The sequence below is a fragment of the Macrobrachium rosenbergii genome, chromosome 7, assembly GCF_040412425.1.
Source record: "Macrobrachium rosenbergii isolate ZJJX-2024 chromosome 7, ASM4041242v1, whole genome shotgun sequence".
Taxonomy (NCBI): Eukaryota; Metazoa; Arthropoda; class Malacostraca; order Decapoda; family Palaemonidae; genus Macrobrachium; species Macrobrachium rosenbergii.
Window position 1 is genome coordinate 2,434,644 of NC_089747.1, and position 15,357 is coordinate 2,450,000.

General features: G+C 36.1%; 2 protein-coding genes across 2 annotated transcripts in view; one reads left to right on the forward strand and one right to left on the reverse strand.

Moving 5' to 3' along the window:
- LOC136840009 (TIP41-like protein) overlaps positions 1-13,413 on the reverse strand; it is a 164,203-nt gene extending 150,790 nt beyond the window's left edge. The window contains exons 1-2 of the mRNA XM_067106292.1: positions 13,208-13,413; positions 2,492-2,593 (exon numbers count right to left, since the gene is read on the reverse strand). The gene's annotated coding sequence lies outside the window, so the exon portion shown is untranslated. The remainder of the gene's footprint in view (positions 1-2,491; positions 2,594-13,207) is intronic.
- The window catches only part of LOC136840007 (uncharacterized), a 199,826-nt gene continuing 190,881 nt past the window's right edge, over positions 6,413-15,357 (forward strand). Inside the window, exons 1-3 of the mRNA XM_067106288.1 lie at positions 6,413-6,721; positions 6,912-7,013; positions 7,619-7,959. The gene's annotated coding sequence lies outside the window, so the exon portion shown is untranslated. The remainder of the gene's footprint in view (positions 6,722-6,911; positions 7,014-7,618; positions 7,960-15,357) is intronic.

A 15,357-nucleotide genomic window follows, 5' to 3' on the forward strand; every position in this document is an offset into this window, starting at 1 on the left:
GTGGCTAAGAACCAACTGGTTACCTAGCAACGGGACCTACAGCTTACTGTGGAATCCGAACCACATTATGACGAGAAATGAATTTCTATCACCAGAAATAAATTCCTCTAATTCTTCATTAACCGGTCGAAGAGTCGAACGCTGGGCCACCAGCGTGCTAACCGAGAGCTCTACCCACCCCTCCAATGAAGAACTTTGCAGTTCCACTATGAATCAATGGTTAGGAGAGGGTGGAAAGTGAGATGGAAGATATTATGAAGAGAGAGAGAGAGAGAGAGAGAGAGAGAGAGAGAGAGAGAGAGAGAGAGAGAGTCTAACCTCAATTGTCCTACTGATTTCTATGTTCAAGACAGATAGCATATTCACGTCCCTGAGTCATCCAATGTAATAATCCTTTTGATACGAGGCATTTGGGAATAAACCCTTCTAAATTCGTCCCTATAACCTAAGAGTTATATACTGTTCTGATACAAAACGCTTGGTAAAATACTGTTATAATATTTCTGATTATTTTATCTTCCGCGCTGGGTATGAAATTTCACAAGATCTCAAGGAGGACGTCTTCGTCAGCCACTTTTCTACTTTTAGAAGGAGCAAGTTCACTCCAAGTTTTAATTAGCAAACTCAAATACCTACATTACCTCTTGGCAAATATTTGCGACTATACTTTATAGTTTCTTAATTTGAATTCTAGTCACACTTCTAGCATACTTTCCGGATCAAAGTTGACAATATAACCTTCTCCAGTGTATCTTAGCGTTAATTAACTTTACTTGTGGCAAATATTGTAACTTAGTTCCGTTGAGCAAACTGCCGGCAAATGACTTATAACTGTTATTATATTAATTTGTATTTATTAAACGTCCTATTTTCACAATATTCAGAACAGCGATACCTCCTCAAACCAAAACCAAAATAATTATACCTGCATCTAATATAAACCAGTTCAAAATAACTCATTATTTTGACATCATTGCATTCTAATTAGTCAGAAAATGTCCCTGAATTTACTCCTACCTGTTTCAACCGTAAGTTTGGAATTGGAATCGGAGTGTGAGATTTAGGCCTGATGCCAAGCTCTGGGATCAATGAGGTCATTCGGCGCTGAAAGGGAAATTGACAGTACGAAGATTTAAAAGGTGGAATAGGAGGAAAACCTCGCAGCTGTACCATAAAACAATTGTTAGGAGAAGGTGCAAAAGTAAGACGGAAGAAAGAGGATACGAACGGAGGTACAGTAAAAGGAATGGAAGGGGTTGCAGCTAGGGGCCGAAGGGATGCTGCAAAGAGCCTTGAGTAATGCCTACAGTTCACCACGTGAGGCGTGTAAGTTTGCCAGTCTCAGTGGCTGTTATGATCCGTAACGTTCATTCTTGAAATTTCTAATGCCTAAGTTATTATTAGCATAAATTGTATCCCTTTGTAAACTCACACGTATTTTTGGCAAACATTTTACTCCCTTGTAAATGCCTAAGTATTTGTAGCAAGATTCACCAGCTCATTTGTTTAACCAATCATTTTCTGCGAACATAAATCTAGTTCATTTATCAGCATTCCTGAAGAAGTTCAAACCACACTTGATAAAAGTACGATAATACAACCATTGCAGTGTTTCCATCTTATTACGTGAGGGTTTTTTAGACCTTTTAGCATAATCTCGTCAATTTTACAAATACAGCACCAACGGTATTGAGATTTGTGGATCTGAAGGCTTAACTAACCCGAGAGTCGCCTTCCACGCTAATAAATTTTGTCAAACCAGTTTAGAGAAAAAATACTATATCTTAAACAATTTTTCCAGCAAAGAATGGCAGTCAAGTATCGAAACAGTTTAGGAACGTTCATACAATGAGCACTTCATTAATCAACAGAATACAACTGGACATTCAAGCTCATGGCAAGATATATTTTAGAAATTTATTAAATCCTTGTGCAATTTATCTCTTCATACCAAAGCGAGAACTTACCGAGAACCATTTAGCAAGTTCTCTTCAAAGCTTAGTCACCGTTTGGTCATTTTATAGAAGCTTATTGTACACTTTGCAACTGCTATACAAGTCAGCTTACCTGGAAAGAAAAAATATAATTGTCAGCTTTCAAAATCGACCTGGAAATCTTAGATACTAAACTCTAATTCCTTAAATCTTAAGAATGAAGTACAAAGACAAAATTATCATTAATTCTCAATGGTCTGCAGAATTATATATATATTTTTTAATTATGACTACCGATAATGAAAAAGACCATTTCATTGAGAAGGTTTTAAATAATTCACTCAAAATTCTATATGAAAGACTTTACATTAGTACTTTCTGAACTACTCTGTGGCACAGTACCACTTACCAACTGATATGAATACTTTTGTATCAAGTGCAAGCCCCCCATCTGCTGTGCGGTAGACATAATAAGTCTACCACACACCAGAAGGAGATCCTCCCACTAGCTTGCAAAGTATTTGGTTTGGTCGTACTGAGAGAGGAACAATCCTTACCTTTCAATTTTGAGTGTAAAATAAATACAACAGGAGTCTTGAAGAATCAGCAAGTGATCTTGTTCCTGGCAAGTTAAAAACTGTTCTTCAACATCCAGAAATCTGAAAATAAATGCTAAAATATGAATGCAAATACCAATAAATCGAATGACAATAATAACATGTACTTTAACAAATCTCCCAAGATAATGAAACCTAACATATAGTAACAAAACCCATCAAATCAAATCAATCACTCAACTAAAAATATGTAAAAAATGAATAATTCGTTAACCAAATTTGAAGAACTACACGAATCACGCAATACAGGAACCGCAGAACACCCAAACACACTTACAGCACTACTTAACAACACTTTAACGAATGAATTACCAATACCATTGTTCTTACTCCTACAAGAAATTCGCGCCTGAGAGCCAAGGATGGTGGAGGTTAGAGAAATACTTCTTCAAACTGCCGGTAGATGGCAGCAGAAACTTGAGCCAAGGATGGTGGAGGTTAGAGAAATACTTCTTCAAACTGCCGGTAGATGGCAGCAGAAACTTGAGAAGTTTATTGAATGTCTGCTGGGTTTAATAATTTGTGGATAGAAGACTATGAGAAAAGTATTTGTTTGATGGTGATTAGTTGCTCAGATGCGAACAGAAGAAGGCTAGAAGAGTAATTGATGAAATGATTGCGTTTATTTATAGTCTCTGAAGATAAATAATTCAGAAATTATTGTTTACTACGTATTCTGAAGATAGATAATTCAGACAAATCACAGTCTTCTTGAGAGGGAACTTCTGAATGCACAGCCTGACGAGTCTCAAGAAACTAGCCATAAAAGATAGTGTTCGCTTAAATCGTCCAGTTAAAAGTAAACGAAGACTCAAAATTGATTTATATTAGACAAAATTCCTGTGGCTTTCTTGACAAAGCGCTTGTTGTACCCCTAATTATCTCTGGCCTAAGAGATATTGCAATTTGGTCTCCTTCAAATGAAGCAGGGAAGTTTAACATGCCACTTTATAAAAAAAAAAAAAGCGTTTATAATTCTCTTGAAATTTATAAAGAGAGAGGCTGAGCCCGGGTTGGACGACGGCAAATATAAACGTGGGGTTCATATAGGTCATCACTCGTAGACTATCGTTGTTGCACACATGAAATCAGTTTAAGGACACATTTTTATTCCGGAATCGTTATTCCGAGAAACTGGAATATCCACGACAAATATTCCTACATTTTACCCGGTCTGTAAGGAGACAGGATACTTCTTGTTGCCTATTTGCGTTGATACTGCGTAGGAACCGTTATTAGAGTAAACGGCCAATGATAAACAAGTAAAAAATGCGTAGAAGTTTCTTCGGCGCAATCGAGTTTTCTGTACAGTGGCTACAGCGTATAGTCAAGGCCACCGAAAATAGATCTATCTTTCGGTGGTCTCGGTATAATGCTGTACGAGCCGCGGCCCATGACGCTCGATTATGGCTTACTTTAATCTTAAATAAAATAAAAACTACTGAGGCTAGAGGGCTGCAATTTGGTATGTTTGATGATTGGAGGGTGGGTGATCAACATGCCAATTTGCAGCCCTCTAGCTTCAGTGGTTTTTAAGATCTGAGGGCGGGCAGAAAGAGTGCTGAGAGAATAAGTGCGGACGGACAGACAAAGCCGGCACAATAGTTTTCTTTTACAGAAAACTAAATTGATTTATTAATTTTTACAAAGTTTTCTTTAATATTGAGCAGCACGGACGAGGAAGGAAGTAACTATATTAGCTTCAAAATTAAATAAATATATAAATAAATAAATAAAATAAATAATTAAAGTATGTTCGAACACCACAAACCTTCTCCAAGGCTGAGTCGTCAAGTAACTCTCCTCCCCATCCCCTCCCTCCCCTCCCTTCCGAAACTCATCACCCCCACACCAAAATAGTTCCCATACCTAGACCATAATTTCCTCCAAAACTTACCCACTTATTCCCAGACACTTGACCTTCCTTTGGTAAGATTTTCGTGCAAATCCACGCACAGCCGATTGCGTAATCCCACAAACAGACTGTTAGGAAGCTAAAACAATTATGTAACCTGCTCTTCAGACGTCATACCTTAGTAAGAGGCCGTCTTCAAACATTTATCAGGCGTCTGGACTAAAGCAGAAGTGATGTATAGACTCTGCTCTCTCTAATTCCAGTGCCGCCATATTCCAGTACAACAGTGTCTGGAATTAGTGAATGCAACAGTGGCTGGAATTGGTGAATGGAACAGTGGCTGGAATTGGTGAATGGAACAGTGGCTGGAATTGGTGAATGGAACAGTAGCTGGAATAAGTGAATGCAACAGTGGCTGGAATTGGTGAATGCAACAGTTTCTGGAATTAGTGAATGAAACATTTTCTGGAATTAATGAATGTAACAGTAGCAGGAATTAGTGAAAGCAACAGTTTCTGGAATTAGTGAATGCAGGATTGTCTGGAATTAATGAATGTAAAAATAGCTGGAATTAGTGAAAGCAACAGTTTCTGGAATTAATGAATGCAGCATTTTCTGGAATTAGTGAATGCAGCAGCAGCTGGAATTAGTGAATGCAGCAGCAGTGGCTGGAACTGGTGAATGCAACAGTGGCTGGAATTGGTGAATGCAACAGTGTCTGGAATTAGTGAATGCAACAGTGTCTGGAATTAGTAAATGCAACAGTGGCCGGAATTAGTGAATGCAGTATTTTCTGGAATTAGTAAATGCAACAGTGGCCGGAATTAGTGAATGCAAGTCTAGAAGTATTGTCTTATATAGCTCACGATACGGCCGTGAGTATTTCATTCGAAAGTGAAGTGGTTAAACAATTTATTTTTCCTTTGAAAGCTTCGGTTTCTCTGAAGGTAAGTGTCCGTCAGCCATTTCACCTTTAAAATGTGTATAGTATTTTATTTATTTATTCATTCACATATTTTTCTACAAATATGAAATTGACGAATTTAAGTTAGTTTTCAGTTTCATAACAAACATAGCGATTATCGTTTTAATTGTGCCATTTAAGTGTTCGAAGGTATGTAAATAATTTTATAACGAAAAATATAGAAGTTTGCAACAAAATTTTAACTCCCTCTTTGACCTAGAAAAAATAAAACTTCTATGCAAGTTTGCAACATACGAGTACATATAGAAAAGTATTATTTTGTTTATGGATATTAATAAAGCCAACATAAATATAGTGTTTTTCTGTTGTATATGATGATTTTGATGATTTTGAGTTTATCATCGCAATGAATACTTATCTCAAATGATATATTGTATATTAAAATTAACTCTTTCACCTAGTCCTAGTAATACGGCAAAAACTTTCAAATCCGCATTAGCTATGGATGCAAATGACAAGTCGTAATTTTATTAATTTTGTATATACCCATAAATATTCATTTGTGATGGAAATAAACCCAAAATCATTCAAATCACATCATAATACATCAGAAAACCCATATTTGATTTGAAAGCAGGACAGAATATCATGAATAATAATCATATGATATAAGCTACCACCTCTTTCTTTAAAGAACAGATTTTCCTTTGGGATTTTTCGGTAACTGAATAAATAAACTTATATTTCCAACTTATTCCTAGTGACTACGTCGTTATCTAAGAAACGCCTGTAGATTTCAGCAGTAATACTATCTTTAATGTAAGACTATTATCATTTGCCAAATGATCTACTCAGCAACCGTCTCATTTGTGACGTCAGATAACTCACTATCAATCAATCATCTCATTCTATCTTTTATCTCACTGCTAAGAACGAAGTTACGATTCAGCTTCAGGAAATATTTTCGTAAAATACGTGGATATGAGATAGAATATAACTGTTTACAAGTCTTCTTATATTTTGCGTACTCTGGAGCTTAAGACGATGAATTTTTAATTTAAACGACTACTATATGCAGTATTATATTATATATATTATAATAACATAACATACAATATTATATTTTTAATATTCGAGTTACGAACCACAGAAATATCTTGGCGCGATACAGCCATCTATCGGCAGTTCGTTGAACTGGTCTCGGCAAGGAAGCGTACTTCCAGTTGTCGTATACCGTCCTTGTCTAGCTCAAGTGTAAGCGTTAGGTCGAAACAACCCTTCAGTTGTTCTCCGTTCGTTTGCTCGGGAGTTGGGAGTGACACGTGAAAATTAACTCTGTTATAGATTGTTTGTTTTCATTACCTGATGTGAAGAACGACGGTTGTTGCTGGTAAGTATTTCGTTGTTTATTAAGTGATGATTTTATTGAGTTTTAATATTAAGTTGGTCCGTTACGGAATCAATCGGATGATAAAACCGTTTTTATGGAACAAGCCCACAAGGGTCATTGACTTCGTAGTTTTAGGTTCCCCCATAGGGATGTGGTATTTTAGTATTCTAATAGCTTTTTTTCGTTTCAGGATTGTAGACCGAGTTCCCAGCAGAATCTGAAATACCGGCCCAGTCTAACCTCGTAGGACTTAAGACTTCGTTGGTAATTATTTTTCCTTCTAAATTAAGAGGTAAGAAACGTTTCTTTTACTTTACTTGAAACCCCTTTGCAAGCTAATCCTCCCCCTTCAGGGGCGGCGCCCCTGAAGTGGGGAGGAGCTCCTCTGGTGTACGGTAGACTTGTCTACCGTACATCAGAGGGGGGCTTGCTTTTTTTTTTTTTTTTTTTTTACTCTTAGACCTTAAGATTGGTAAGTGGAACAATGGAGTTTTAAAAATTCGTATGTAACTTCATCAGTTATCATTGAAAATATTTTTCTCAAGTTTTTTAACTTAGCTGGGTTATAGTTAGAGAAGTCTGAAGAGAAATTAAAGGTTTTACAGTATATATAAGATAGTTCAGATTTGGTATACAGTATAACTGTCGCTAATAAAGTTTGATTTACTGTGTTTTTCCGAAATCATAATTATACATGGTAGTCATTATCAGTTTAAATTGTAAATCAGTGTTTTCACAACCTTACTGATCTTTAAATGATTAATCTTTTAATTAAAGAAATTACGTTTTTGATGTGAAAGGGCTTTCGGTTGTGCTTTCATTTGTAAATTGAGTTTTCAAGGTAACTGATAATTACATTTATTTTGACTTAAAGCTAATGCTTCCTTCTCTCGGCAGGTTGTTGCACCGCACGGGCTCTTGGTTTTAAAAAAATGAAAAGCTGATGACTACTGAACCGCACGGGTCCTTCGTTCGAAACTGTAAAACGAAACGCTGGTGACTACTGAACAGCACGGGCTCTTGGTTTGAAATAGAACGAAACTGACCACTGAACCGCACGGGCTCTTGGTTTGAAATAGAACGAAACGGTGATGACTACTGAACCGCAAGGGCTCTTGGTCTGAATAGGAATGAAATGAAGTTGTTGGACTACTGAACGAAGTTTTTCTTTCCAGACCTAAACTTAACTTTTCGAGCTGACAATGGATCTTTGAATAGAAACTAAACACTGACTTCGAGTAAGTTCACATGAAATTGGTGAATCCAGCTATAAGTACTTAATTAACAAACATGGTTTAAGACGACCACTTAATAAATTTGTCATAATAGTAGTAGTATCTATGGTTTTACTTAAGCTTTTACTGATTTTTTACGAGCCTTCTATCAATCCTGTTTAAATGGTTTATACGAGGCTGAAGCTTAACCAGCCAGCATAGATGTCCTATGATTGTTGAATGGTCTCCTAACCAACTAAGTTCTTGGGTAAGAATGAGAATTTAGATACAGCTTTGCAAATGAAATAGCTTAGTACTTAAGCATTTTGTTTAATGATTACTTATCTCCCAACCGACATTTAACTTTTGTAAGGATGCGAAAGATATTTATGCTAATACCATTTTAAATACTAAATATTCAAACAGCACAAATGCTGAAAATGAAAGCTTTCCACAAGTAGTTAAGGCATCGTATGACGGTGGGAGATGCACAAAAGGAGTTATTAGTACTCAGATTTAAAGTGTTCAAAATTAGAACGAGATTGAAATAACTAATCACTGTAATTACAAATTACAATAAGGGTAAAGCTTTAGATCATTTCGCCAGGTTAGGCCTAGTCCTTTGATCTCTGGTTTGTGATTATCAAAGGGAAATTAACTCCTTAGTCATCTGACATAATTACCTCCTCTACTACGCGTTTGAACGAAGAATCTGCTCTGGGAAGAATACTGGTTGAGGGTAATTAAGCTTGAGTGATTAAAATTACTCGGGCTGTTGTATAGTAAAAACATCCATAAACAAATTTAACTGGTTAAAATGGCTTTTTGATGATGCTCGTTACCGTACTTAGGCTCGTTACCGTACTTAGGCTATACTGTTAGAGAAGACAAATAACAGACAATAGAAGATTTATACTTAAAATTCTGCTTTTCTGCTGAAGTTTCAGTGATAAGGGGGTGTTGACCCCGCAGGGTGACGTAAAGTCCAAACTTTAAAAGAAATCATTACCAGTAGGATAACCTTATCTTTTTATACATTAAAATGAGGGGAAAAATCAATTTTTGCCTGTGAATAAGTTAACAACCGGTTTAGAATTGGGTTATTTTGAGCAAATTTAAGTTAGAAGTAATCTGGATACTTATAATACAGCACAGTACGAAGCGTGTGAAGGCTAATCTTATTACACTTACTAGATAAAATTACGAAAGTATTTAATTTATTGTTATAGGTTCTTGGATATTCTCTAGACACTTAAAACAAAATTAAGTAGTTATCCTCCGACCACCTTAAACATTGAAGGGTCGTTAACTGTTGCTGATTGCTGAGAGAGAGAGAGAGAGAGAGAGAGAGAGAGAGAGAGAGAGAGAGAGAGAGAGAGAGAGAGAGAGAGAGAGAGATTAAGTGTCGAGTGGTCTGTTGTTACACACACTTAAGGTCACTGGCTACACACACTCACGGAGAGAAATTACCGAGTGGTTCGTGGTCGTAACTGAAAAGGTCAATGGCTCCATAAAAAGAGAGAGAGAGAGAGGATATTATTGTAATCACCTTCAACTTGTCTCACAATTCAGACCATAACGAAGAGAGAAACTTATATAACAATATGAGTCATAGCAAAGCAGAGAGAGAGAATTAATTATTGAGTAGTCTGTCGTCGTAACTACAAAGGCCACTGACGAGAGAGAGAGAGAGAGAGAAACGTTATCACAATCACCTTCAACACGTTACAATTCAATACATAAATAACATGGCATAACCAGAGAGAGAGAGAGACTGACTTCCCAGAACACACAGCTAAAAGAATATCACCTTCCATAGCAACGTCAAATGGCTTCCTGTTGAGTCACTTCTAATTAACCTGGAAAATTTTTATTTCGCCTCTTATTCAAGACACAGCTGGCGAAGGCACCTGGACTGACTGATTGATTCGTGTTCACCTGAGATGGTGAGAGCTTTGTGCTTAATGGAACATTCCTTTGAATAGATTTCCTTTGCTAGGTTTGGTTATTGGACGGAGAACAAATTGGTATTTTACATATAAAATACTTTGTTTACATGTAAAGTATTTCCTTATTTACATATAAATTTTTTCATTTAAATGTTTCATGTTTTGTAAACAGAATGTTGTCTTGTTTGCAAGATGGAGGATATTACCTCGTGATTGATAATTGCTAAAAGAAAACACTAATTAAAACTGATTCTGTTCAAATTGAAACGAAGAAGTTTAGCATTCCGAAGCTGAGGCGAGCTGTCATTTTTTTTTTTTTTTACATTTGCACCTCATTAACTTCAAAGGCATGCCGCCTAATGAAGACAGCGAGATTCTCGACAGGTAATCACAAGGAAAGATTACAGAGCAATATTTTTTATCCTGGAGAATTGATTTTGTTTTTTAAAGCTGGAAATTAATTATTTTTTGCTTATAATGCTTGGAATTGTATCCAGCACCCCTCGTAAGAGTTCGTGTTATATCCTGGAACTTATGGTTATTGTTAGTTAATGAGTTATAAATCATTTTGATTTTATGCTGAAAATTAATTATTTTCCTCTAATTTCATTTTAATGCTCGTCATACGAAATTGTGTTATGTCCTAGAACTTATGGTTCCCATATGCGAATGGGATACAATAATTATTATCATTATTATGAAAAGTTAATTCTTTAAGTGAAAATGAATTATTTTTACACAAATCCTTATAAATTATATCCAGCATCTGTCATTAGAATCTGGGTTATATCCTGGAACTTTCCATTTGTTGATGTGATATATGATTACGTGATCATTATTCTGGAAAATTACTTTTAAGTTGTAAATGAGTTATGTTTTGCTTATAATGCTTAGTATTATATCCAACACCCGCCATAAGAGTTAGGGTTATATCCTGAAACGTTTGGTTCCCGTTTGTTGGTGGATTGTAATTTTTACTGATATTTATTTTGGAATGTTGTATATATATTTTTAAGCAGAAAATGAATTCTCTTTTGCCTGTAATTGTCAGTATTATATCCAGCACCCGTCATAGGAATTTGGGTTATATCCAAGAACTTCTGGTTCCAGTATGTTTAATGGGTTATAATTTTTTGGTGCTCATTATTTTGGAGATATATATACATATACACATATATATATATATATATATATATATATATATATATATATATATATATATATATATATATATATAGATACAGAGAGAGAGAGAGAGAGAGAGAGAGAGAGAGAGAGAGAGAGAGAGAGAGAGAGAGAGACCTTCATTAACCCTCCCCACACACTTCAAAAAAAAACGCAACTGAAATTAATTGAAAACCAAATTAGGATCCATATTAAAACCGAATCATATTTCCTAGGCCTATAACCCAGCCATCCACTGACTTCAAGCCAATCCCATCACTAACGTTTAGAGATATCTGGTGGACAGAGAGAGGTGAACCTATCAAACAATCAACCCTACTCCCCATCATATTATTCTTGTTGCTAAAATCAATTTCAAAATGCATTTGAAAAGTTACGCCTAGTGCTATACCATGACGTATAATTCGTTGAATAGTTCGTATTTTCTTTATCTATACAACTTTCTGGCCATCTATTTATAGGCTGTATACTCTATACGAAGTATTATTCTCGTATCAAACGTACAAATATTCCATTTTTCTCATATTGGCAAACAGAGCAAAGAAAACTAACCCAATCAATCAGTAGTCCAACCATCATCTTGTAATGAGTTCCCAATGTTTTCCCTGCGTTCCAAAAAGCGCCATTTGGTATTTATTCCACGGAAATTTTGCGCGTCGTTTCTCGTCCCGGCCAGCAACAACGTTCATTAAATTCTTCCAGACACATTATTCATCGAATTCTATCGCAGAACGCAGCACGACTCCGTTCCTAAAATAATCTGAAACATGTCACACCTTCAATTTCCAATGGCTTGTGTGTGGCAGCCATCGGCGGGTGAGACTATAGTTCATTAACCTTTCGCGGCGCTAAATTTGTTGCGTTGTTTTTGTTGGCGTTTAAAAAAAAAATAATAAAAAGCTTCTTACGAGCCTTTGTTATTTGGGTGGTAAAAGGTCCTGTGCGGAAGGACGTCACTTCCATGACACAGAATTCGGTGGAATTCATTTGATCATTTAAGACGATTAGTGTATTTGTTTAAAGGTCTGTGCTTACGTCAGCGTTGAAAATTTTCCGGCTGTCCATTATTTTCAAAGCTTCATTTGTATATTTATATATTTATAATTTTTTTCTCTAATAGGCCTGTCGCTTCCATTAACAGGCAGGCAGTATGCAGAGTTGACTTCTTGAATAACTGAATGTTATTTTCGCATCAGCGAATATTCGTTAATTCGCGAATTAGTTGTAACCGTCAATTTTCGAACTTAAATGGTATCCTAAATACGTTTTATCAGCGTATTTCCTTAAATCATATAAATTAAGGGTAAGAAGGTTGTCTGCTTATCCTCAATTTATAAAATTTAATTTAAACTTACATGAAAAACAAATAGTTGTATATGCACTCAAATATAGGCCTAATTAAAAACGGAAAACAGTATCCTAGGCCTACATCATTAATTACAGTAGATGTCTAGTAGTCATCGTACTATATAACGTTAGTTATTGCATTTATATGTCTCTGAACGTTAATTAATAAAATCTGTAACTTTAGTCCATTATGAAAATTATATACAGCGAAATTTGGTCTTGAAGAATACAGTCGTACTTTCGGCTTAAGTTACTGATGGCGGAAAATGAAAGTTTGGTTTTTATGTTTAAGAATCAAATTCTCATCATACTAATTTAACGTTAGTCACTGTATGCTTATGGAATAGGATATACAATTTAGGCCGAAGGCCAGGCACTGGGACCTATGAGGTCATTTAACGCTAAAAGGAAAATTGGCAGTGAAAGGTTTGCAAGGTGTAACAGGAGGAAAACCTCTCAGTTGCACTATGAAATAATTGTTTGGAGAGGGTTGAGGAAAGTAAGATGGAAGAGAGAGGATATGAATGGAGGCACATTAAATGAGAGGGGCTGCAGCTAGGGTCCTAAGGGACGCTGCAAAGAACCTGGAGTAATGCCTACGGTGCACCGCTCGTGAGGTGCACTGACGGGCACTACCCCTCCTCTATGGGGATTGTATACTTGTCTATAAACGTCCATTAATAAAATCTGTAACTTTGAGCCCTAATGGACATTATTTATAGTGAATTTTAATCATAAAGAATAACAGCAAACGTTATGGAACTTCAAAACTAGAAACCTTTCGTATTAACCGGCTTACAAAGTCGATATTTAGCGTAATTCCTTCAGTGATATATAACAAACGCCCTCCCTCCCTCGTCCTGCGAAGCCGTGACAACTTCCAATGTCCATTTTTATCGTTTCGTTCTTCCGTGTAACAAATAAACCATAAATAAGCACAAAACACTTGGCTCTCTCTTCGACGAGAACCTTCTCACTCGATGGGCTGAATCAGACTGATCGTGATGACGTCATCTGAAACAGTTGACGATCAGCTTGAGATCGAAAGCTGACAAGCTTTAATTACAGCTTTAACATGACAAGGGAACCGGTGAAATCGTCGATTAATTCATTTTAAAAGTTTATGCAAGGAAAACAACGTAAGAAAATTGATGTGATAAAAATAAGACACGGTTGACTCATTCAGGCATAAGTGTGGGATTTCCCGCCTCTTCCCCTCCCCAATGCCCACTAACAATGGATTCCCTAGACCACCTAATGAACAACTGCGTAAAAAAAAGATATAAGAAAAATAAGCAAAAACGCTGATCTAATGATTAATTATAGAAAAGAAAGGATATGAAAAGCTAGCGTGTAATTTTGGAAGCTAAATAAAGCTGACGTTAAGCACTAGATAACAATGGCTGCCCAATGTTTTTCAACTAAGGCTTTCAAATGATTTAACCATTAATTGAGAAGGAAGGCGACTTCGCTCTCGATCAATGTCTATCTTATATAATTCCACAGACGTGTTTTGCTGTATATAAACCTTACAGGGTGAGTACTTGAAGTTAAGAAAGCGTATTATAAAGCTTGGTCTGCGAAACAAGTACGTGAATCCATTTACAGCTGGGAGTCGAAATACGCAGATTGAAGACTAATAATTGACAAATGTTGTGCTGTTTATTCGTTATAACTATAATGACAGTAGTTATATTAATGATAATCCGGAGAGTAAGAATATGATGATAATCGTCTTGAGATGACACTAATGTTAACATTACAAATATTCCTGTCAATGAAAGTTAGAGGAAATTAAGCCACAGGTTAAAGGAAAGCGGGTTAGGCCTATGTTTGGTTTAGATGAAGTCGGCTTTGTGCCAGCGCAGGTCCTGGCCCTTGGACAGCCTGTAAGCCTGTTAATGTATTATGAGGGATAAAATGTCTGATTTGGACCACTGGAATCTGACCAACCAGCAGAAATGAAGGTGCGGGAGATTTTAACCGTTTCCTCCTGGTCTCATCCTGGCCCTTTTAAACTTTGGCGGGAGACTGCTTGGACTCGTTCTCTTACTTTTTGAAAGCCATTTAGGTCGTTGTATAAAATGATACAGTGATATATAGTTTAATGGATTTATTTAAAGAAGACAAAAATAAAAATTCTATTGCTAATGTTATCTGCGCGTGAGTTGAAATACTAATGGATATGGCAAGTTAGCCTAATCATCTAGTTTCCCTCGGTGTTAGAGAAGCATTGATCAGCTGTTTTGCAAATGTGATTGTTTTCATCATTTTACATCATCTTAAGTAATATTACTTTACAAAAACCATATTTCAGCAGCTGTATCACCCAAGTTTCTTCTATCTTTGTAATCTTGGGTTTTCAAAATCCATAGGTAAGAATTATCTTGCCGTAAACTCGTAAATCAATAATGCTTCACAATCTACGCTCAAGTAAATCTACTTGTTAGGCCTATGTTGTAAGTAATTGGGCCTAGGCTGGTGTCATGTCTATCCATTTCCAATAATGCATATCTTTGTTTTTTTTTAGTCCAAAGGTCCACATCAGGCCTCTCACCCTTTTAAAACATTACCATACTTAGGTCTAGGGACAGTGTTGGCTCAAAGTCAGCATCATCTAAACACTGAGGACAATTCTGTGACAAAGAATGTTAGACCTAAGTCAACAGATGGTCTCTGTCTGTTTATTTAATTCCTTTATTAAATAGAGAGAGAGAGAGAGAGAGAGAGAGAGAGAGAATCTGTACTTGACTACGAGTGAGACTAGTGTACTGTCATATCCAGTCTATCTTCAAACTAAATTGAGTTGAATTTTATGGCGACGAAATAAGAAAAAATATAAACGAAATTTACCTAGAAAAGATAAATAATTCCTAAAATTTTGTATATCAAGACACGGAAAAATTATAATCGCTGGAATCCTTAATTGATTTCATTTTTT